We start from the raw sequence: 25233 nt of genomic DNA, 5'->3' as shown, positions 1-25233 counted from the left end.
ATTAAACCAGTTTGGTAAACCATGCATGCTCTTGTTCCCCTCTTGGAGATTCACAATGCATGTCTGCCTATTAAAACTCTGAGCACTCCAACAGTAAAGATCCTGTTTAATTTTGTTTAACTCTCTCATTCCCAAATTTCTTTTGACTGTGAGAACTTCTGAAGGGTAATCATTATCATGTGTTATTATTAATGGCTAAAAACCTAATGTCCTCTGAGGTACCAACTGGGAAATAATTATATACATGGATATAAATATATCCACTTGCCCAGGTAATGTCCAGAGTGTCTTTTCTCAAATGGAGCTGCAACAGGAATTATGTATATTTTTACATAAAGCATAAAGCAACTAGCCATAAAGGGTTTGTTGTGGTGGGGGTGGGGTTGGTAACAGCTTTATTGAGCTAGAATTCACACACAGTTCACCCATTGGAAGTGTGCAGCTCCGTGCTTTGTGGATATTCAGAGTTATGCAACCCTCACCATAGTCGACGTTAGAATATTTTCATTACTTCATGTCCTTCGTGACTTCATGATTTCATGTCCTTTGGCTGTCACTCCTCGGTCTCCTTCCCCTCACCTCAGCCCTAAGTAATTGCAAACCTACTTCCTAGTTCTATAGGAACTATATTTGTCTATTTATATAAATGGAATCACATGCTATGTGGCTTTTGTGCTGGTTCCTTTCAATCAGCATAATGTTTTCAAGGTTCGTTCATACAGTGGCTTGTGTCAGCACTTCATTACTTCAGCAATAAAGAGTCATGAAGATTGACAGAAGACCAGGAACATAAGAAAGTAAGTGAAGGGTAGGGTTGGGGAGTTGCCATATTGAGAACTACCTGCTTCCTACAGTGGGTGCCATGATGGGTGAGCACCCTGGCTAGGTTAGAAAATGCCCTGCCAGGAGAAGGAGGGCCATCTTCTTGTCTTTCTTTCCTGTCTGCTCCTGCTTTTGGCTCCAAATCTTTTCACACATATTGAATTTACCTCCTCTGCAAAATCTGTTTCCTGAAAATTTTCTGGATCAACACTGATGCTGTTTTTTGATATGTGGGGCTCCAGGCTTGCACCTATTTCTCAAAATGAATATCTCAAGTCAGAGATGGTAGTACTTGTTTGCTGTTTATTCACTGACTTTAGGAGGGAATTTCCAGGGGGACTTGCATGGAGCTTCAGTTAATCCTTTAAAAATGTAAAAATAGTCTGGAGAGATAATGCTGCTTCTCTCCTGAGGCAGCTGCTAGAATCACTATAGGGATATTATATTTTGCAAAGCGTCTCACAGCAATTTTCAGTAATTAGCTCCTAAGAGCTCTGGGGGTGAAAAGAGTTCTTTTTCTTAATGGAGCAGGTGAAGTAGGACCTGGGCTCAGAATTTACCACCCCGTCCTACTGTCCCCAAGAAGAGAAAAAGTGAAAGAAAAAGAAAAGGAGGGGTGGATTGTAATCTTCCCTGCGCAGCTAAGATTTAGGTAGATTTTATGCAGATTCCTTCCATTTTCCCAGGTTGTGACTGTCACTTGCATCCCATTGCCTGCTGCTTATTATTGATGGGTGAGCATAATGGCCCTTTTAGCTTGTAGTTCTCAGGGACCCAAATAACTGTAGGGCAGGTGTTTTGGAGGTTGTTCTGGCACTGGCCTAAGGAGACCCTAATAGCGGTCTGACTGCTCATGTCACTGTAATGGTCTGTACTTAGTCTGGGTTACATTCAGGGGAATATTGATTCTGAGGCACTGGAGCCATGGAACTTGGTCTAATTTTATTCATTCAGTCAGTCAACAGTTCTTTAGTGCATACAGTTTCTAGATAACAAAGAAGACAGCATCTGCCCTCCTGGAATGTATAATCCCTCAGGTTCTAATAAATCATGGTTGTCTCATATCTCTTGTGGATTCCATGAAATAACAAAGGATGTCTCAAGTTCGTTCATTTCTGAACTGAGCTCTCTAGACCCCAAATGAGCAAGAAGGTGCATTTACATGCTATGTGCCAGCCCCTCCTCTGTATGCCTCCTCTCCTTTCATCTTTCTAGCAAGACTGCATGTAGGGCTTTGTTAGGACCCCTTGACCAAAGAAGTTGAGGCAAGGTTTATTAAGAGACAGAACCAGGATTGACTCTAAGACTCTCTGACTCCAGATCCCATTCTTTGTCAGTAAATCAGTGCTACTCCAAAAGCCTGAGAAACTTTGGCATTGGTCACAAAGTTGGGGGATGCTAACAGGTGACCAGAGTGATTCAGAGGGATTTTTGTGTCTTGAATCCTGTGGTGCAGTGGAAAGTGTATGGGCTTTCATAAATCGGTTACTCTCAGTAACTAAAATTCCAAAAATAGTGGCTTAGAAATTAAAACTACATATACTTTTCATGCAAAAGGTTGGTATAACCCCTTGGTCTTCAAGGTAAAGGGCCCTTTCAGCTTTCTGTTTCTTTTTCCTCAGTGTCCAATATCTGCTAGAGGTTCCAGATATCACGTCATAGTCCAGGCATCAGGATGAAAGAAGGGTTAAAAAGAATGTGGCCCCCTCCCTTTGGGAAGACTGTTTAGCATAATGTATTTACTTTCATTTCATTGGTCAGAACTTACTCACATGGCCAATTACTGCAAGGGAGAGAGGAAAATGTGATCTTTTAGCTGGGTGATGTTTCCCCAAATGTGAATTAAGGTTCTATTACCAAGGAGTCTGAATATGAGAAGATAACTAGCACTCCTTGTTCTAATATATTATATCCTTCTTTATTATATGATAGAGTCTTAGCTATAACCTATTAACTGAATTGATTACAGTTTTTCATTCATTCAACAAATACTAGTTGATGCCTACTATGCGCCATGCACTATGCTAAGTGCTAGGGATACAAAGACCAGTAAGACACAATTTGAACTGGATTTCATTATGATAGAAAAATTCTGTGCACTAAGGAACACAATTATGAAAGTGATTCCCAAGGAGAAAAAATTTTTTTTGCAAATAATAACCTGATAAGGAATAGTATCAAAATTATACATATCAAACTCTTACAACTCAGTAATTAAGAGACAACCCAACTAAAAATTGGGCATAGGATCTGAATGGACATTTTTCAAAAGAAGTTATATGAGGGACACCTGGGTGGCTCAGCTAATAGAGCATGTGACTCTTGATCTCATGGTTGTGAGTTGAAGCCTCACATGGGGCTCCACACTAGGAGAAGGCATGGAGACTACTTAAAAAAAAAGTCTCCATTCTTTTTGGCAAACTCCTGAATAATCTTGAAATTTTTAATGATAATCTCTTAAATGGACAAAGACATTTTTGAAAAGAAACATAAATTTATTATGTAAAGAAGAACTAAATCCAGAAATGGTTAGAAGAAATTTCCTCTGACGAGGTCAGGATGGTTTTTTGTTTGTTTTTTGGTTTTTGTTTCTTTAGTTTTTCTTTTCTTTTTTTAAAGATTTATTTATTTATTTGAGAGAGAGAGAGCGCATAGGCAAGCAAGCATGTGTGAGTGGGGGGAGGGGCAGAAGACAGAATCTTTAAGCAGACTCCCCACTGAGCATGAAGCCTGGGGCGGGACTCTATCTCACCACCCATGAGATCACAACCTGAGCCAAAACCAAAAGTCAGATGCTTAGCTGAGCACCCAGGTCCCCCTGGGGTTTTTAATTCTATTAAAGTGTTTATTTGAAAACAACAACTACCTTCTAATATGGCAGATTATACTCTGTATTGATCTGACTAATCTAATCCCTCTTAAAAGGTATTAGATGCAATTTGAGTAAATCTAAAAAACCAAAAGTTTTAAGAAGAAATGACAAAGAATTAAATGTGAGGAAAAAGTTATCTAACCATAACACAAATATTCTTGGGTGTTTCCAAAGCCCCCCAGATTGGTATCTTTTTGGGGCACTGGGGTGGCTCAGTCAGCTGGACATCTGCCTTTGGCTCAGTTTGTGGTTTTGGGGTCCTGGGATCGAGACTCGAGTTGGGCTTTCTGCTCAGTGGGGAGTCTGCTTCTCCCTCTCCCTCTGTGATCACTCTTGCTCTTGCTCTCTCTCAAATAAATAAAATGAAATATTTTTAAAAATTGGTATCTTGCCATTGTGAGTTAATACCACAATATTCTTGATTTTCTAGTTATTTTTCTTGTGTAATTCTGAGTTGTGCTTGCACTCTCTCCCAAGTATGAAACATATCTTTCTATAGATTTATTTCACTTGGTCCACTCAAATCAATAATATCTATTGGTTCCATCAACCTCCTAAATTCTGCATGTTGTTGTTGTTTTAGGATTTTTTAAATTTGTTCATAAGAGAGAGAGAGAGAGAGAGAGAGAGAGAGGCAGAGACACAGGCAGAGGGAGAAGCAGGCTGCACTCAGGGAGCCCGATGTGGGACTGGATCCCGGGTCTCCAGAATCACGCCCTGGGCTGAAGGCAGCGCTAAACCACCCAGCCACCCAGGCTGCCCAATTCTGCATGTTTTTATACTCCACAGAGAAGACGAGGCATCCTCGGATGCCCGAGACACATTCCAATCAGCCTTTCAGCCCCATCATTCTTCCAAAACCTACCTCTTCAAGGTCCAATGACCTTTATGTTTGCAGACTCAATGGTCAATGCTTGGTACACAGGTATATGCCACCTACCAATGGCAGCTCACCATTTACTCATTCATTACCTTCACTTGACTTTCAGGACCCCTCTATTTTGGTTTTCAGACTTTGCTATTTGCTTATTTTCAGTCTTCTTTGTTGATTTGACCTGTAAGCATTGGGTGCCCCAGGTGTCAGTTCTCAGACATCCCCTCCCCTCTAGCCACACTTCCCTACTCATTTCCTAATGAGCCTAACCAAGTCTTATGGCTTTAAATGGCATCCATCTGCTTATAATACTCAACATTGTATCTCCAGCCCTCACCTCTATGAACTCCTGACTTGTGCTTCCAGCTGCCTATAAAGTATCTCCACTTGGGTGATAAATAGTCATTTCAAATGTGACATGTTCCAGAACACTCTCCCTGACAACTCTGATTCTTTTGCAGGCTTTCCCAACTCAATAAGTGGAAACATTTTTCTTCCATTTGCCGAGGCAAAGCACATGGACTTATGTTTGTTCCCCTCACACACTAGTTGTGATCTATCAGCAATTCCGCAGCTCTCCCTTTGGGTATACTCAGAAGACCACTTCTCAACATCTCCATTAACACAAACGGTCAGCATTTCCGTCTGGATTATATGCAATAAATGGTCTTCCTCTATCTACTCTTGTACCTTTCCAATTAATTCTGCACATAGTCAGAGTGAGCCTCTTAAAACATACCTTGGATCATGTTATTCCCCTGCTCAATGGCTTCCATCTCACTCAGAGAAAAAGGCAAAGTCTTTTTTTCCCTCAAATGTGACTTTCTCTAGCAAATGATACTATGCTTCTCTTTCTCTTACCAAAGTTGGTTTCTCTCTATTCTAGATGAACCCTTTTCCTGCAGTTAGCTATCTTGAAAGCATAGGCCACCGAACACAGAGAATATTGAGAATAAGTGGCTGAATCAGAGTATTTCTATTTGCTAAAAACAAATAAAAAATAATGAGTAGTGTTGATGATGCCGTAGTAATGAATGTTTATAACAAGTAACAATGTCAGTCTATAAGTTTAGGTGTTTCTAGATGTACTTTATTTTCCCATATCCCAATTTATATGTAGAGCAGTGTTGCCCCATAGAACTTTCTGGGAGGATAGAAATGTGCTATATTGGCACTGTCAAAGGTAGTAGCCATTTACCACTTTGAACAGCACAGAGCCAGGCCCCCCTATTCTTCCCAGAGGCTGAAAACAGAACCAATGTTGGGCAAAGTCAGTCAAAGCAAAAATTTCCCAGACTCTCCAGGGCACTCGCCTTCTCTCTTTATTCCCTCAGTTGCATTTAAGTTACAAGACTCCTTGAGAGTTTCTGGTTCCAGCTGTCATTTGCTGAAATGTCTAAGTTCTTATCTGGGTCTCTGGTCATTGACCTGTCAGGTGATCATACCTTCTCATTTGCTGGTCAGCCCATAAGTATTATTTGTGACCTTGTGGTATGTCTTGTGTGTGTGTGATGTGGTGGAGGGAGGAGGGTGGTGACGGAGGAGGGTAGTGATGGGTGAATAGACACTTGCTCTAATATCTGAGAATATTCAATTCTGTTATGGAAAACAGAAATGGGATGGTAATGCTCATAAAATATGTTAAATATGGATAAGTTAGGAACTATTGAGATATGTTAAGCATAAATTAAGTAGGGCCTATAAATACTGAACACAGAAAGAAAGGGAAGGCCTAAGAGAACTCTAATTTCCACAAAGCATTAAATGTACCTGGCGCACGAGACTCACCTAATTTTCATGATAACTAAATACAAAGGAGGGCTACGAAGCACTTGATATTCATGAAGTCTTAAATTTGCCAGCCATTGGTGACACCCATTTGGGCCCCAAACAGCCTCTGCCACAACTGCTCATCAGACTAATTGGTGAGCCACAGCTCTGGCCAAGACTACTTACCCCTCTGTGTCTCCTATAAAACAAGAGTCTGTGCCAGTCCCAGGCATCTCTGTCTCTTGGACCCCTTTTCCCAAACCTCGTCTTTGGTCCCCATAGTCACCTTATCAGTAGAGAAGGCTCATGGGGTGGGGAGAGGGTGCCTACGAGCATTGCCTAATCCAAGTTTCATCTTTCCACCTTGCTCACACCCTTTCCTAAATATGCTATGCTATCCCATCACTTGCTCTTTGTTTCTTGCTGGGTATTTTACATTGATTTAGTAAATTTTGTGATTTGCACATCTTAATTTGGCCTCTGAATCTTTCTGATACAGCACCTCTGGGGTAGCTTGCCTGGTGGTGGACTTAGAGCCTATGAAGGCATTGAGGTAATTGTCTCATGACATTAGAGGTAAATCAAAGACTTTCAAATACTCCCCTGAGTCATTCAGGGAGTGAGGCTGCCTAAGGCTCTCTCTGCCTGGGCACAGGCTGTACGTGGTCCGCTGCTGTTGTTCCACCATGCTGCTGTGGGAGTTCATGGCAGCATAAGCCACCTCCATGAGTCCAAACTACAGAGTGTGACACAGCCATTGTTTGCTCGCAGATCCCTAGCTTTTTCCTGATCTGATTCCTTCTTTGGAACACCTGTCAGTGGGCACCTGGGTTGCTTAGTGGTTGAGCATCTGCCTTTGGCTCAGGGCGTGATCCCAGGGTGCTGGGGTTGAGTCCCACATCGCAGTCTCTGTGTGGAGTCTGCTTCTCCCTCTGCCTATATCTCTGCCGCTCTCTGTCTCTCATGTATAAATAAATAAAAATTTTTTAAAAAATGAACACCTGTCAGTGTCTGAATAGATTTTTTCTGCCTCCTCCCTCAATTTGAAGGGTATCTCCTTTGGAAAGCAATTTTTTTTTTCCAAATCTGTTGATAATAGTATAAACTTTATGCCTCTAACCCTTAAGGAATTTGGTTTGATTCTGATAACCTAAGCTTTTTAAACTCAAAAATGCTTTATCTCAAACTATTATCTCTGGTTTCACAAGTCTATTTTGAAAGTCAATGTATCTTTTCTATCTCTGCATTTCTTTCATGGCAACCATACCTGAGGCACACACACCCTCACACAGACACTCACAGATACACACCCACAGACACGACCCCCACACACATACACACATATCATGCACACAGCCTCTCAGCTGCCTGAATGGGGGGAAAGAGGAAATGGAATATTGGGGAAAGAAGAAGCATAGGTATTTCAAAATACTGTTCTTCCCCATTTGTGAAGGACCACACGTAGCTATAGTTGGAGCTCTAGGAAAGGAAGTCCACGGGATGTCTGACCTCAGGTTTCAGATGGTTTCTCCCTCTGTGTGTCTTGGTCCTCTCTTCTGCTTGTCTTCATACAACAACAAGATGGTTGTTGGCAGTTTCATGACAACATTGTCCATAGAGTACAAAGGTGCCATGATATGTGGTTCTGGAAATATCTTTCTTACCCTCTGTATAATTTTGCTTTTAAAGTCTCAAAACTTTGGTTCTTCAAGGGAACGAAGATAACAGTTATTGATTACCTTCTACATATTGGATGCTGCTTCTCAAGAGTTCCCTTTTAAAAATGTAAATTCCCCCTGGCAGGGAAAATCCTTTAAGCCCTCATTATCCAACCCCTAGAATTAACTTATTAGAAGCATTTCCATCTGTCATAGCCAGCTGTGATCAAGGCCATGTGAGACTGGAGTTGAGCTAGTCATACCATGGTGGGCACGAGGTAAGAGCTGTGAGAAGGAAGAACAGGGCAAAGGAGGCAGACTTCCAAATCAAAGTTTGCCAACCCCACAAAATTCACACCATGGTAGTCCTGTGCTAATTGATGTGCTAATCAAAAATCCCTGTAGATTCATTTAAGTAGTTCTAAGAAGAAAATCTGTTTTGCACTGAGGATAGCTAGTAGTTTGGGTATAAATGTGAAAATCATGGAACTCATTACTTAAAAAAATTCTATTTGCCTTTTTCTATCAGTCTAAATTATATAGTTTAAACATCATTTCAATGCTGAGAAATGCAAAATATTGATAATTAGATGAGAGAAGAAGTAAAGGTCATACAGGTAGGCTTTGTGTTTGTGTTTTACAATTTATATTATATAGACTGATCACAAGTGGTCAATCAGCATGCATAAATTTAAATGACCTGGTCACACAATAGAATACTACTCAATAATGAAAATGAAGGAATCACTGATATATGCAACCATGTGGATGAATTTCAAAAACTTAACTTAGTAAGGGGTGCCTGGCTGGCTCAGCTGGAAGAGCTTGCAATGCTTAATCTCGGGGTTGTGAGTTTGAGCCCTGCGTTGGGTGTAGAGATTACTTGAATAAATAAAATAATTTTTTTAAAAAATTTACTGAGCAAAAGAATCTAGACACAGAGAATATGATTCCATTTATATGATATTTTCATATATGTGCATTTTACCAAATATAAATTTATCATATATAAATACCACAATGAAAAATATTCCAAAAATATTTCCTGGTCTTCTGTTGGCCTATCTTTCCTCAGAACTGGCTGACTGCATGTTGACTAGAAGTCTAAAGTAACTGACAATACAGATATATCCAGCATAGAGTTTTCAGGGCAAATTGTACAACATGCAAACTACTATAAGCTGGAGTGCTATACATAGGGTTGTCTACATGTCATGTTATTAATCACTTTACTACATAATATTACCTCCAAAATACAGACAATTCAAATACATCCCAGTGATAGTGTTTTGGATTTTTTATTTATCTAGATTTTTAAAAAAGATTACTTATTTATTTATTTGAGAGAGAATGAGAGTGAGAGTGAGAACGTGAGCACACAAACAGAGAGGAGGGGCAGAGGGAGAGGGAGAAGCAGACTCCCTACTGAGCAGGGAAGGGAGCCTGACATGGCACTCACTACTAGGACCCCAGGATCATGACCTGAACCAAAGACAGACCCTTTACTGACTGAGCCACCAGGTGCCCTTATAGATTTTTTTTTTTTTTTTAAGATTTTACTTAAAATCTTTAAAAATCTTTGGGTGCAACCTCTACACCCACCTGGGGCTCAAACTCACAACTCTGAGATCAGGAGTCTCATGCTCCACCAAATGAGCTAGCCAGGTGCCCCTAAAATGCTTTTTATTTATTTATTTTTAAAGATTTTATTTATTTATTTGATAGAGAGTGAGCAAGCAAGTGAGAACATGCGCACAAACAGGGGGAGCAGCAGGCAGAGAGAGAGGGAGAGGCAGGCTCCTCGCCGAGTGGGGAGACACGTGAGGGGCTTCATCCCAGGGTCCTGGGATTAGGACCTGAGCCAAAGGTAGATGCTTAACCAACTGAGCCACTCAGACACCCCTAAAATGTTTTGTAATAGGAAAAGTGAAGACCAAACTAATCTCTGCTTCATTTAAACAAAGTCTTCAAGTGGCTTACTCTTTCCTATCCTACTCCCTATGAATTTCTAGAAAAATAAAATAAAAAATAAAATAATTCAGCTCTGGCCTTATATAATACATATACCTATATTCTTTTCAATACATAATAGTAGATTAAAACATTATCTGCACCTCTTTTATGCAGACAATAGTCTGTGGTACAAGAGTAGCTGCCTGGAAAAGTGAACTAAAGTAGTGTCTTTAAGACAGAAATAATTCTGAAAGGCATATGGCACATTTTCTCATCCAAATATTTCTTTTCTTTTTGAGAATAAGAATCCTGATTATTTTCATTATTCATCTGCTCCTGTTGTTTATTCCTTTCCCGAAGTCATAATCCCCTTCTTGAGATATCCCAGTTGGTTACTATGGAAATGATTATTTTGCTACAAACATGGAATTATGACTTATACAGTAGAGAATAAGCAGCAGAAGCAAATGAACTCTTGGAAAAGACTTAGTCTTGTTAAAGCCAAAATAAGACTGAAAACTGTGAAAACCCTAAGAGAAGTTGTCCAAAATTTTTCATGAGGCAATAATTTAACTTGACATTTTCTCAAATAATTATTAAATCCATTGATGAAGAATTTATGGCTTGAACATATTTATGGGCACTCATACCTGCATAAGTTACAGTCATTCTAAAGTTTTGAACCTAATGGTTCAAAGAAACCAATGGTTTAATATTAGTATTAATCATTTCATTCTTCTCCTGTCATACGCCTAAAATGTACTTACAACCCTATTTTAAGCTCAATCATTTAAATTCTTGTGCAGTCAAGGGGTGCCTGGATGGCACAGTCAGTTGAGCATCCAACTCTTGGTTTCGGCTCAGGTCATGATCTCAGGGTTGTGAGATGGAGTCCTCCGATGGGGTCCATGGTCACCTCAGAGTCTGCTTGAGACTCTCTATCCCTCTGCCTCTCCTCCCCGCCTTTCTCTTTCTCTCTCTCACCCTCTCTTTCTCTCAAATAAATAAATAAATCTTAAAAAGAAAATTCAGGGCCACCTGGGTAGCTCAGTCAGTTAAGTGTCTGTCTTTGGCTCAGGTCATAATCTTGGGGTCTTGGAATTGAGCCCCATGATGGGCTCCCTTCTCAGGGAAAGTTTGCTTCTCCCTCCCTCTCTGCCCTTCCTCCTCACTCATTTTCTCTCTCTCTCAAAATAAATAAATAAAATCTTTAAAAAAATAAGTTCCTGTGCAGTCATATTTGACTTTATATAATATCTAGAATTTGATTTAATGTTTTCTTTTGTTCTTATTATATATATATTCTTTCCCATATTTCTACATCATCTTAATATTTACTGTATTTATTGATTCATTTTAGGTAATCTCCATGCCCAACATGGGGCTGGAACTCACAACCCTAAGATCAAGAGTTGCATGCTCCACTGATGGAGTCAGCTAGGTGCCTCAATATTTACAATTTTTAAATTACATTTGAGAAAGTACTTATCCTGGTTTCCTGTGGTGGAATATGTATGTTGTATCAAATTGTTTTTGCCATTATAAATTAAACTGCTATAAATATCTTGATGGCAGGTCTTTAAAGAAATTCTCTATGATCAACTCAGAGAAGCTGGGGTTTAGGGCAATGAGTGTGAAGATTCTAACGTGCACTCCCCTACATACACTACATGTCCTCATGAACTGCTTGTTAAATCATATAGATCATCATCCTATACACTTACTTGAGGGCAGGTAATATGTGTGGCCCTTAAGAGGCCGGGAAACCAGGACAAGAGAAAGTTCCAAAGAATTTCAGGGAAGAAAGCAAACCTTCTAGAACCAGATGTCTAGGGAAGCTAAGCAACTTGGCTCAGGCCTCCTTTGTGAGGAGGGCAATTTCAGAGGCTGGTGTTCTCCTTTCCATGTCATTCTTTGCATTGCACCAAACTGTGCTTCTCAAGGAGCTAGCAGAGTCTTGGAAAGACCCTGAGGGAACTCAGTGTGTTTCTGACTTCATATAGGTTGTTAATTTTTGTGTAGTTTCTCTTCCAAAAATGATTTCAAGCAGATTATATAGAGACCTGAAATACAGTAGAATATTGCCAAAATAAAAAAAGCTAATCAGGTCAAACACAAAGTATGAGCAAGCAAAGTTACTCCCCTTGCAGGTCATCTGGAATTGGAAAAGATGTTGACACCAATGTCACTCTGAGCTTCTTCAAGGCCAGAGGAGAGAGGAAATAAAAACCAGCACATGATAAACCAGTTGCCCAGGAGAAGAACAGCTTTGTCACTGAATCTGTGTTTTAGTGGCCCTCAAACTCCAAGATATTGCCAAGTCATGCTTCCATTCCAGCTATGTACTTTAAGGCTTCCTTATCGTGACAGGAACTGTTACCAATGTAGGCTGGATCAATAAAGCCCAGTCCCAGAAGCACCTCAGACTTGATGACTACATTGGGATGACTGCTGCCAAGTGGGAAATCATGGCTTGATGGGGAGAATTTAGGCATAAGTATTTGAGAGTCTGGAAGCATTGTACTGTATTGGAATTTGATTTTAAATACTTCTTTTCTGATTATAGATGTAATATATAATATAGCCTTATTGAAGAAAATGGACAAAGTATAAAAAAGAAATAAATGTCAGTATAGATCTATTGCATATAGAAGTTTTTAAACTTTTAGGTATATATCTTTCCATAAATTAAGGAATGTATGTGTGTGTATATATGTAGGTATGCACACAGTTTTGTACATGCATATGTACAAAAATGTATATATGATTAGGTTTATGATTAAATGTGTATATAATCATGTATATAATGTACAATCATTTATGTACATAAATGTACATTATATGTATATATAATCCATACACATATGTGGAAACCATAGACAAAGCAAATAGGAAAGAGGCAAACTGAAAAGATTCTCTGAAGCCCTGTCGTGTAACTGTTAGGATTTATTGTTTTATTGATGTTTTAAGGATTTTTATTTATTCATGAGAGACGGAGAGAAGAGGCAGAGACACAGGCAGAGGGAGAAGCAGGCTCCTGATAGAGAGCCCGATACAGAACTCTATCCCAGGACCCCAGAAGTACAACTTGAGCCAAAGACAGATGCTCAACCACTGAGCCACCCAGGTGCTCCAACTGTTAGGGTTTTAAAAGAGTCTCTTTGGCCTCATCAGGGGTAGAAAGGGAATCTGGTTAAAGGGATTGTCACATGTTAAGTCCCTCCATTTTCCTAAGACTCATATCCCAGTAACATTTAGTAATTCTCTGTGTATGGGTCCTACATATTTCTTGTGGAGTTTAACATAATTATACATGTGGTTTTTTATTTTTAAATTATTTTAAAAATTATTTATTTATTTAATCATTTAAGTAAGCTCTACACCCAATGTGGGGCTCAAACTCATCATCCCAAGATCAAGAGTCACATGCTCTTACCACTGAGCCATCCGGGCACCCCTATGTGTGTGCTTTTTAACATTGTGAACAAAAATATTTGTTTTTATTCCCCTTGCCATTTCTAATATCTATGGATTTTTATAGTTTCCTTCTGCATCTCAAGGCTTAACTAAATTCTCTTTTAACTCTTAATATTTTTTTTCCTGCAGGGTTTTTTCAGAACGAAATGTTTCCTGAAAATAATGATGCTATTGCTTCTTTGTCAATTGACAAATTTTGGAAACGCAGTTATATCTACTGATTATCTTTCTAAATATGAATAGTATGCTGACACTATTTTTCTCATCATTTAACTTCATGAATCAGTTTTCTCATCTGTAATTACTATTTTTAAAAAGGTTTATTTATTTATTCATGATAGACACACAAAGAGAGGCAGAGACATAGGCAAAGGGAGAAGCAGGCTCCCTGCAGGGAGCCCAATGTGGGACTCGATCCCAGGACCCTGGGATCATGAGCTGAGTCAAAGGCAGAAGCTCAACCACTGAGCCACCCAGGCATCCCTGTACTTATTATTTTTATTATCCTTTAATGAATGCCTATACATGACTCTTGATGGGATTAAAGGTAAGCCAACAAGAAAAATAAAGAAAATTTATCTTTTCCACTAATTCTTGCTTTCCTGGTCACATGCTTTTTCCTTTCTCCTTCTTATGGATCAGTCTTATATCTATGTAATAGGAAGAAACGACCAACAGGCAAGGCAAATAAACAAATGTGAGCCTACAAAGCAGCTAAATCTTCTTAAATCACACAACGTTTTACAATTTACCAGGGACCCTATTATGGCATATAGTAATAACTCACAATATTAAATAACTATTTTCCTTTAAATTATGTAAGACACATAACTGATGCAAGAAATTGAGGACATTAGTAAGCACAAATAAAAAAATCTAAATTAACAAGAATTGTCATATCCCAAAGTAACCTTTACCTTGGATTTCTCCAGATGGAGCCTTAGACAATGGCTCACGGGCAAAGCTCTTGTTTCTCTTGGAAAGTGATCCCAGGGAATGAGAGTGGCGGACCGGAGAGAGGGAAATTGTAAGAGAAGGAAAGGCAACTCAAATGTGTATTATCAGATTGTTCACCACTGTGGGTGAGTAGAACTCAATTTCACTGGGTATCTCTTGGGGAGTTGAGACATATAGAATATGCTTCAGATTGTCCACTTGGGAGATAAAGAAGTGAGTATAATTCAATGGTGTGTTGGAGCTTGCTTGTCCCAGCTTGGCACAGCCTACTGTGCACATCTCTTGCCAACTTAATGTTCAGTGACATCATGTTGAAATCCACCATGGTGGGAAAAATTTACATCAAGGAAATTGGTGAATGCTACAAATCAGGGCTCTTTTTGTCAGAGGACCGGATGTTAAACATTTGCCAGCACATTGTTTGAAATATTTATCAACTGGCTCCCATTCCCCTTTAATTGGAGATAACCTCATGAGGCATGAACTCCCTTGTTCTTCTGAAGCTGCAGATACCTCCAAAGGCAAGGCTGAGAGGGCTTCTATAGACAATTCACAAACTGGAGAAAATCTCTCAGCAGCAGCAAGGTGCCAGCAGGTGATACCTGCACACATGGTTTCAACAGCAAGAACTGAAGTAAAAAGGCTGGCTAAGGTGGGGTGGGGGTGGGGCAGGCAAAGCACAAGAAGTATCCAACCCAAGCACTATTAGTGTTTAGACAGTTCTTCCGTGTCTGGGTGCACCTCCATGCACATGCATACACATAAAAGCACGACTTTGAACCCACTCACTGTACCACCCATACCCCGTCTCCCTAGCTTTTAGTCACTTGACAGTGTGGAATCTAGAGAAACACCACATTTAGACACCACAGACAATAGATAGTGAACATTTTTCATGTTAATCTACAAGCGGTTGTAGATTATGAGATATATCATATTTTACTGATCTCCCACAGTTTGCACTTCCAGGCTATATCCAATTCCAGATTGGATATGGATATGGATAAATAGAGATATGACATACATATTTTACATGTATCTTTATACACATTTCTGATAAATTTCTTTAAGTACAATTACTGGGTCAGAGGACATGCATAGTTTTAAGACCCTTTACCCTATTGCCTTGCCCATATGTGTATCAACAAAGCCTATACTTTATGATCTTTTGAAATCTTTTCTAACTTCATTATTTTATAATTTTTTTAAAGTTTATTTATTTATTTAAATAATCTCTACACCCAATGTGGGGCTCAAACACAACCCCAAGATTAGGAGTCTCACCTTCTTCCAACTGAGCCAGCCACGCATAGCATTACTCTATAGGAGTATCAATGATTCTTGTAGGATTAGCATAAATCACAATAAGTAAATAGATTCTTTATTGACTCTATATCTAATAGCCCCGAATAGTACATACTTTTGAAAACAAAACAAAGCCATTTTACTTTAAGAGCTATATCTAAATAAATAATATTATTTCTCTGTATTTATGATCCATGGGGACAAACTTGCAGCAATCTCAAGATTGATTTTTTTGAGATTTTAAAACTTAAGTAAGACATTCCTATAACTGTTATTAATCACCAGTCTTAATGTATTATTCTAGCATGTCTTTAGACTCAAGAAGGCTTTGTCTATAAATCCACCCTACATAGCTATTTTATTTGGAAGAGAGCATAATGCAGATGACAAATGACTCATTGTTCCTGGAGCAAAGTAACATCATTCTGGAACAAAAGGAAAAAAGAAAAATAGTAACAAATATTGTAATATTTTTGAATTTGGATTTATTTGTTTCTTCAACACTGTTCTAACTTTCTGTTTATTCCATTTCTCAAGTCAGATTTTTAATGACAAAAAAAGAATGTTTGAGATCTTACATACAGGCTCAGATATTTAACAGTTTAAGACATTGTGACTGTATTCAATTATATTGCTCTGTTAGAGATTAGAACATACAAAATCACCATCACGAGGTCCACATAGGGATTTCCTAAAAGTTTAAAATTCCACATCTACCATAAGGTTTACTGATTACCTTCTCTGTGCTAGCTGCAGTGCTAGGTGCCAGAGATAATACAGTAAACTGGACACTGTCCTTGACCTCATAGAGCTTGCAGTTAAAAACCATACTCCAATGGAAATGATGAAATTAAGAAGCAAACACTGGAACTTCTAGGTGATCCTCCCCACCTCCCTGATAACCCCTCAACCCCTCCCCCCACTTCCCCAGGCTCCATAGCTTTCTCAGACATTAAACATCCTAATTTCCTTTTTGAAGAGCAAAGGAGGGCCTGGTTCCCACCTAACTCTAAAGGAAAAGCTCCAAAAAGTGATTTGCTAGATTGCATCACAACCGAAATGCATCCATTTTTTTTTTTAAAGATTTTATTTATTTATGAGAGACAGAGAGACAGAGGGGCACAGGCAGAGGGAGAGGGAAAAGCAGGCTCCATGCAGAGAGCCTGAAGTGGGACTCAACCCCCGGTCTCCAGGATCACATCCCACACTGAAGGCGGTGCTAAACCGCTGAGCCACGGGGGCTGCCCTGTTACCTTTCTCTTATCAAAAGGTTTTCAGGGGGCACCTGGGTGACTCCGTGGTTGAGGTCTGCCTTTGGCTCAGGTCTGATCCCAGGGTCTTGGAATCAAGTCCCGCATCAGGCGCCCCTGCATCTCCGTCTATGTCTCTGCCTCTCTCTGTGTCTCTCATGAATAGATAAATAAAATCTTTGAAAAAAAAAAAAAAAAGGTTTTCAGTAACTAATCTGATATTATTATTGTCTTAGTAATAAAATGTGAATTTTAGCAGAAAACAAAGCTTTAAGTCAAAGGGATAGCTGGGAATAAGTAATTTAAGGCACTGGCGAGCACATAGAATGTATTTGGACAGAACAAAACAAAGTGAAACAAAACAAAACTAGCAACAAATATTTCAGGGGATGGATGAAGGCATCAGGCTACAGCAGGAAAAGCCTAGATTTTGGATGACAAAACACACCTGGGTTCAAATGCTTTCTGAGTGTCAGTTTCCTCAAGTACAAAATGGGGATCATAGCATCTGGTTTGTGAAAACACTGATTTTATCTCTGTGGAGTGGAGATTAGGTCTGATAATGTCTGTAAGTACAGAGAGCACTGGAAGTGCTCAGTGGATATTGGCTATTGTTATGTCTTTGAAGTCAGATGGAGGAGGTGGCTGCGAGCCGGCATGTGGGCCCTTTCTCAATCCCTTTCCTTTTCTGGAAAATGGGATACAACAGGGTTCTTATCCAGAGCTGAACTCCGATAATTTGGAATACGAATAGGAAAACTTGGAGGAAGTTTGGGAAGAACAGACCTTTTTTTTTTTTTTTTTTTTTAAATTTAGGCTTATTTTTATAGAGTAAAGCAGTGGTTCCTAAACTTTAATTTGCCTTAGAATCACTCAGGAAACTCCCCCCACCTTCTATGTTAACTTATTCAGTACATATTAACTGTAAACATACTGTGAGCCACAGATACTCTGTTCTCAAGAAACATGCTTTTAAATTCAAAGTCTGGGGCCCATTCCTAAGAAATTCTGATTCAGATCTTGAGCAGGTCCCAGGAATCTGCATTTTTTAAAAAGCACCCTCATCATTCTGAGTCAGGGCAGCTATGGGCAAACTCAGAGAAAGCTGGCTGGAGAAAGTGTGCCTAAATTTTCGCTCTGAGAATGCACTGTTTGGGAAAAGCCTCCTTAATGGGCCTTTTGGTGATTCAAGGGAAAAGCCAACCTTTTCAGAAGTGGAAAGACTGAAGACAAAGCTAAGTTGAACAGCAAAGTAAAATAAAAGGCCATTTCATTGTGAGTGAGATGAAATCTTGGCAGATTGTTTCTTTCAGGAAATGCTCCTTTGTTCTTAATATAGATCTAGACCACATTGAATCTGGACATAATTTTTCTTCCCAAAGAGTTACTAGTAATGCCAGGAAAGCTGGAGCAGAGGTGGGCAAGAGAAGCAAGACCAAGCGGTGTCGATTTTCTTTGCCACTATAAAGCCTGCAAAGGGATGGGACCAGAAGTATCAAAGCCCAAAGTCTCTGCTATGATACATAACCCTTTGGTGTTACTTCAGACCAAACTGAAAGCAGAATTCAACTACCTGCATATTTTTAAAAATAGGCTCCACGCCCAACTCAACTCATGACCTCAAGATCAAGGGTCTCGTGCTCTATGGACTGAGTCAGCCAGGTGCCCCTCAACTACCTTCTGATCTCAGACTTTCTACCTGATTAAGTTCTTTCCAACTTATCTCTTAACTCAGGCTAAAGACCCTGTGGGCCAAGCAACCCTTGATAGGAACCAGCAACTTCTTCAAGCAAGAAGGACTGCCCTGAGCCAGCAGGACCCTGTGACTGACTCCAAGATAATGATGGACTTGACCATCACTGCCTACCTGTACGACCCACCCACCTTTGGCCCACATTTTCCTCATATAAACTGGGAAGTATTGTCAGCGTTTTGGAGCTAGCCTTTGAGATGTTAGTCCACTCTCTGCCCATGTTGGCCTCACTGAAATTCCTTCCTTGTTTCATCACCACTCGGTTCTCGGCCTTTAGCTTCTGTTAGCGGTAAGTGGGAGAACCTGATCTGTTTGGACTCCCCAGAGCCAGATACTCTTGTACCCCTTTGCCCAGGCTACAAAATGAGGGGGTTTATGCAAAAGACCAGCACTCCTTCCGAGCACCTGGCAGGATTTGCCTTGGACCTAGAAAGATCTGATTGCATAATCCCTCCTGAAGGTGCAACTGATGATCTGTCCCTCTTCTCCCTAGAGAAAAATCCTTCTTTATTTTGGACTTGTTCAGTATGAACTTTTAATAACGCTCTTGAAGAGCTTATGTGAGCTGTTTGAACTCTAAAACATTACAAAAGAAATTCTCTTTCCAGCTAAAAACATTGGCTTCATTAGAAGTCTAAGTAGAAACTGCTTGATCAGTTTTGATGAAAATGGAATTGTTTATAGTTAGCAATTACTTTTTTGGCATCCATATAGCAATCTGTTTGCACTCTTTAAGCAAGCTCAAAATCCTCACCATCTTATTTTAAGAAAAAAAATTCCCATTACACATGTAATACCTGCTCCTAATGAAAATTTAGAAAATAAGATAAATAGAAGATTAATAGAAGAAAAAAATCATCAAGAGTCTCACAAATACATTGTGAGGTATTTTTCTTTCAATGTGTACCTTTTTTACACAGCTGCAATTACACGTTCTACATGAAATTCCATATGTTGCTTTCTTAAAAATCTGTTTTTAAAACGTCTGCTGACTCTATGAAGCAGGAAGAAATATCATTTGGAAGTTAGTGACTGATATTATCCCTTATTTTAAACTTCCAGTGTGTATTTTCTTATAATTCTTTTCCATACTTTTTTTTTTTTTTGTTTTGAAAGAGAGAGAGCACACACAGGGTGGATGGTTGTGGGGGGAGAGCAGAAGGAGAGAGAGAATCCCAGGCAGGTCCCATGCCTGGTACAGAGCCCGACATGGGGTTCAATCTCATGACCCCGAGATCACGACCTGAGCTGAAATCAACAGTCAGAGGCCTCACCAACTGAGCTACCCAGGAGCCCTTCTATATATACATATATACATATATACATATAATATATGCAATATATTATATATACATATATGTAATATATTACATATAATATATGTAATATATTATATACATATATATTATACATATATACATATGTATATATATTATAATATTAGCAAATTGCAATTAGGTTGGATTAAAGATTTGTTAACACAGGAAGCTTCACAGATCCTATCAGAAAGAGGGTAGGAAGAGGCTCAGTGACAGATCAGATCTGTTACTTGGTGTCCTAGTAGTCTTTCCCAATCAAACCCCAATGACTCATGACTCTTACTGCAAATTTTAAAGGTACAGAAAATCATCATTCATGTTCCAAGGCAGAAAAAAAATAGGGCCACCATGTTGCACTATGTCACTCTGGTTTGGTGTGGGGAAAGCACTATTTAAAAGTAATTCTCAGGGCAGCCCAGGTGGCTCAGCGGTTTGGCGCTGCCTTCAGCCCAGGGCCTGATCCTGGAGACCCGGGATTGAGTCCCACATCGGGCTCCCTGCATGGAGCCTGCTTCCCTCTGCCTGTGTCTCTGCCTCTCTCTCTATCTCTCTGTGTCTCTCATGAATGAATAGATAAAATCTTTAAAAAATAAAAATAAAAAATAAAAGTAATTCTCAGTTTCTTAACAGAATGCCTGGTATAGCCATTGTTCGCAAGTGCTTAAAGAGAACACTATACATTACTGTTGCCAGTGGCCATTAAACATGCAAAAGTTTTCTGAATCTGAAGGATGTGTCTCAATAAGCCTGTTTCCTGGCACTAGCAAGTGGAAAGAGGAGTGCCAGGAGAGGTCATATGGAAGAAAGGGCAATAGGGCCAAGCTTTGCCCCTACACTTGCATCCCCAGCTGGAGCTCTTGATTTCAAGTCTTAACCTGAGTGGATGAGGGATCCTCAGGCTTTTTAGTGACAACTTCCTCTTTCTGGAGTTCTTATTTTTCATCTCTGTCATGGTCATGTGAATGTATTTTCTAGAATTTTCTTAAGTGGGATACAGGGATTCTTCACATTCTGAGATGCCACATACTTGAGAATGACATATATAATTTCATATATATAGATGAAACTCTGGTGTCATGATCCTTTTTCAGAAGTCTATAGACACACCTTCCTTGTCTTCTAGAATTACTAGGATGGGGTCAAGTGTGAGGTAAGCCTGATTTGTACCTTTTTTTTTAGTTATCCTTTTTTCTCTCTGCTTGGATTGTTCTTTACTTTTCATTTAATAAGTTTTCTAGAATATAATTAATGGAGCTACTATTATTGTAAATTCCCCAGATATATTTCTCCTCTGTGTCATCCAGTTTGTTTTCTCCCCTTTCTCCTACAGCCCTTCCAACATTGTCGGCTGGTGGAACCTATTGTCCAGGGGTGAAGAAATCAAGATTAAAGAAGTTTCCAGAGTACAGGAGGAGATGCTCTTAGCAGAAACAAATGGATCCTGAGTAATTTGGATGAACATATGGGAAGTTACTCCAGGGCTTAGAGGTGGATGCACGTACACAAGCTCAGCGTGCTCTTCCCGAAACACCTACACAGCTCACTTCCTCACTTCCTTCAGGACTCCACTCACATGTCACCTCCTCAGGGAGGCCTCCCTTTCAATCTGTCCCCAGGCCCACCTTCTTTTTTTTTTTTTTTTTAAGATTTTATTTATTTATTCATGAGAGAGAGAGGGAGAGACAGAGACATAGGCAGAGGGAGAAGTAGGCTCCCTATGGGGAGCCCGATGCGGGACTCCATCCCAGGACCCCAAAGATCATGACCTGAGCCAAAGGCAGACGTTCAACTACTGACCCACCCAGGTACCACAGCACCCCTCACCTCCTGCTCCTACATTCCCATCCTCCTTACCCTGCTCTAGCTTTTTCTACAGCATGTATCACACGTGCCACAGCACAGGCTCACTTCTATGCTGTCCCAAAGCCTTTTCCCTGGATCTACTTTGCTGGGCTGCATTAGACTGACCTCCTGAGTCTTTGTCATTCTGAATGGACCGAACACATGAAAACCTTGAGATTTCCCTGTTCCCTCCCTCTCTAGTACCACTCCCAAGGTGCCCTGTCACCGTCATCTCTGTTACCTCCTGTTGAGTTGTTTTTCCAAAGTCTCTAAGTTTCATATAATGAAACTGATATATTGTCCACAAGTGCTTACTTATTTTTGTCCACTCCTGTACTAGAATATTTCTTGGCATGGCACATAGTAGGCATACAATATATGAATATATTTCATGGAAAAGCTTAGGAGAGTTAGTTTGGAAATGGAAACTTTAAGAGGAGAGTCTGCTCTGGCCTCTCCAAAAGGCCATGGCCATGTAATAGGAGAGAGTTCCTCTTTTCCTGCTTGGCCTTCAACTTGTATTTGTGGGCTAGACGGAGGTGGAGATCTGATGCATTTCTCCCTAGAGACCAGCTCGTTTTCTAGGGACAAGAAGTGGGAAGACCTGCCAGGTTCTCATGGTCCTTGTTTGCCATATGGTGAATTTTGGCAGGGAAGTGGGCAACAGTGCTTCAGGGTTCATACCCAGATTCGCCATTTCAAGCTGGACATGTTGTCATACTTGTAATTTACCTAATGAACACTTCATAGAGAATGCAAAGGTAAACTACAGGCAGCTCAATTCATCCCCCAAAGGGCAGGCAAGAGACTGCAGGTCTATGTTATGTCTGTACTACAGAATATCTTAAAGCAGTATTTTTAAGTTATTGCTTCCAAGTACATACAAATGCTTTTTACTCATTTATATTGGCCACATTCACTATTCTCATTTGCTGTACATTAGTGAGTTTTTACTGTTTTAACGAAAAGAGGTCTAAATGATTAAAACATTTGGATACAGATTGTTCATAGATAAATGTTTTATCCATTTGTAAAGTGCAAGAGGGGAAGATTAAAAGAAAAGAAAAGTAACATCAAACCCCACAGAAATAAGTAAAACATATTTAATTGATTCTTTGGCAGTTTACTGATGCTGAGGCTTTTTTTCCCCCTTGGAAATATATAAAATTTCCCTTTTATCTTCTCTAAACCATGCCAGAATAAATTAGTGACTGCATAATTAATATCCAGGTATTTTGTGATATTTTGATAATGGGCTCCCCCTCTCCTAATCTCATTTTATATTTCAGACCACACACTCTCAGTTTGTTGATAATGCATTTAGTTACAGCCGGAGATATTTCCAGGTCTAAAGCCAGGTTCACATTTTTGCTTTGAAGAGACAGAAATTCCAAACAAATACAGATGGTCAGACCATAAACTTAATTAAAATTTCTGCTTTGCTGGATGTTACATTAAATATGGCCATAATGCCAAGAGAAATACATGAAAAATCCATTTGTATTCACATCCTGCTGCTTCCACGTAGTATAAAATAACAGAATGCTAAGAAGTATGTGTTTGTGTATACGTGTGTGAGAGCATGTGTGTGTTAATCCCGTTCTCTTTTGGCTTGGCTGTCATACTAGTCATGTTTTGACCAATAAAAGATGGGTTTTAATTAAAATCTGGGATTGGCCAGCTGTACATCTGTTAACTTTTCTTCTATACATTCTCAAGCACTAATTTAGGTACTTTCTGAAGTAGTGTGATTTGCTTCTTTTATGCAAATCTGGAACATTTGTATCTTTCCTAATTAGCCCGGGATATTTATTTAGAATTGTATAGAGATAATTACTCAACTCCAGAAGGGTAATAAAGGTGGTGCATAAGAATGTGAAACAGCTTTCTTCTAGAATTTGAAATGGAGGGAGGAAGGGTTCTCTGTCATTTGTAGGTAAGGACTCCTAGAGAGGACAAGTGAGGATGAACAGTCCAGTGTGGCTAGAACAGGACAAGCTGGGCACAGGCTGGGCAGGGAGGGCTGAAAGGATAGCTGGAAACACATCTGACAGGTCTGGTTGGCCATGTGGTAGGACACCAGCCAGTTTCTACAGATGTCTTAGGCCAATTTCCCCGAGAAAGATGAACCTGAGACCTGAGACCTGGGCTTATGTGTGAGGACTTTAGTGGTGAGTGTGATCCCAGAGAAAGGGCAGAGATACAAATTGGGGAATAAGCGTATATTTCAAGTTGGCCACCACTATGGGCAACTGGTTGCTCTATCCAATAGGATCTTCCATGGAGGCCAATGAAATGCATCTCAGGACCCTCTGTTATAGGCTGAATTGTGTCCTCCCCAAATTAGGGCAGGCCCTAATGCAATCTGTCTGGTGTCCTTTTAAGAAGAGTGAATGTGAACACACAGAGGGATACAAGGGATGCGTACCCACAGAGCAAAGGCCATGTGAGGACACACCCAGAAGGTGGCCATCTACAAACGAAGAAAAGAGGTCTCAGAAAAAAACCTCAATACTGCCCACACCTTGATTTTGAACTTCTGGCCTTTGGAATTGTGAAAAAATACATTCTATTGTTCAAGTCACTCAGTCTGTGGTGCTTTGTTATGGCAGCCGTGGCAAATGAATATATCTGACAAGGGAGAAGAAAGGGTCAAAGTTTCGACTATTGGAGGATTCCCTGCCAGTACTTCCATGTTGTATAAGCAGTTTCCCTTGTAGTCCCATGCACTGAGGTCAACAGGGATGTCCTAGGGGAGGAGTGGCAGGGGTACAAGTGGGCTTAAGGCAAATCCTTGGTAGGTAACCGATGCGAGAAGCAGATTGGAGCTTGTGCAGGACGGGGCTGCAGTAGATGAAAGGGATGGATGGGTGGATGGTTGGAATAAGAGATAGAAAAGGCTGAGAGAAGATGAAGCAGAGTTGAAATGACACCTGATACACAGGATAGTGATGATGGTGATGATGATGATGATGATGATGATGATGATGACGGTGATGAGTGACAATGAAGATAGGCACTGGTCTCTGCGCTCTATACTCTCTGACATTTTATTTATTTTAAAGATTTATTTATTTATTCCAGAGAGAGAGAAGGGGGGAGGGTTACAGGGAAAGAGAGAGTCCCAAGCAGACTCTTCACAGAGCCCAACACAGGGCTCAATCCCACAACCCTGAGAACATGACCAGAGTCAAAACTGAGAGTCAGACACTCAACCGACTGAGCCACCCAGGTGCCCCCCACCCCCACCACTTTACAGGACACATGTACGCTACATAAACTATCTCACTTAACCCCAGCACAACTCCAGAATTTAGTTACATTTTTATCCCTATTTTACAGATGAAGAAACTGAAGTAGACAGAGGTACAGGACTTGTCA

The 25233-nt window shown here is 40.0% G+C and overlaps 1 long non-coding RNA gene across 1 annotated transcript; it reads left to right on the top strand.

Moving 5' to 3' along the window:
• Positions 1–586: 586 nt before the first annotated feature.
• LOC140608784 (uncharacterized) lies at positions 587–23569 on the top strand. Its single transcript, XR_012010766.1, has 3 exons — positions 587–797; positions 18674–18980; positions 21341–23569. It is a non-coding gene; the product is annotated as an uncharacterized lncRNA (long non-coding RNA).
• Positions 23570–25233: the final 1664 nt, after the last annotated feature.

Source organism: Canis lupus, chromosome 18, assembly GCF_048164855.1.
Source record: "Canis lupus baileyi chromosome 18, mCanLup2.hap1, whole genome shotgun sequence".
In the NCBI taxonomy this organism is placed as follows: domain Eukaryota; kingdom Metazoa; phylum Chordata; class Mammalia; order Carnivora; family Canidae; genus Canis; species Canis lupus.
The sequence above is the reverse complement of the archived record's forward strand: the minus strand, read 5'-3'. Positions and strand labels throughout refer to the sequence as shown.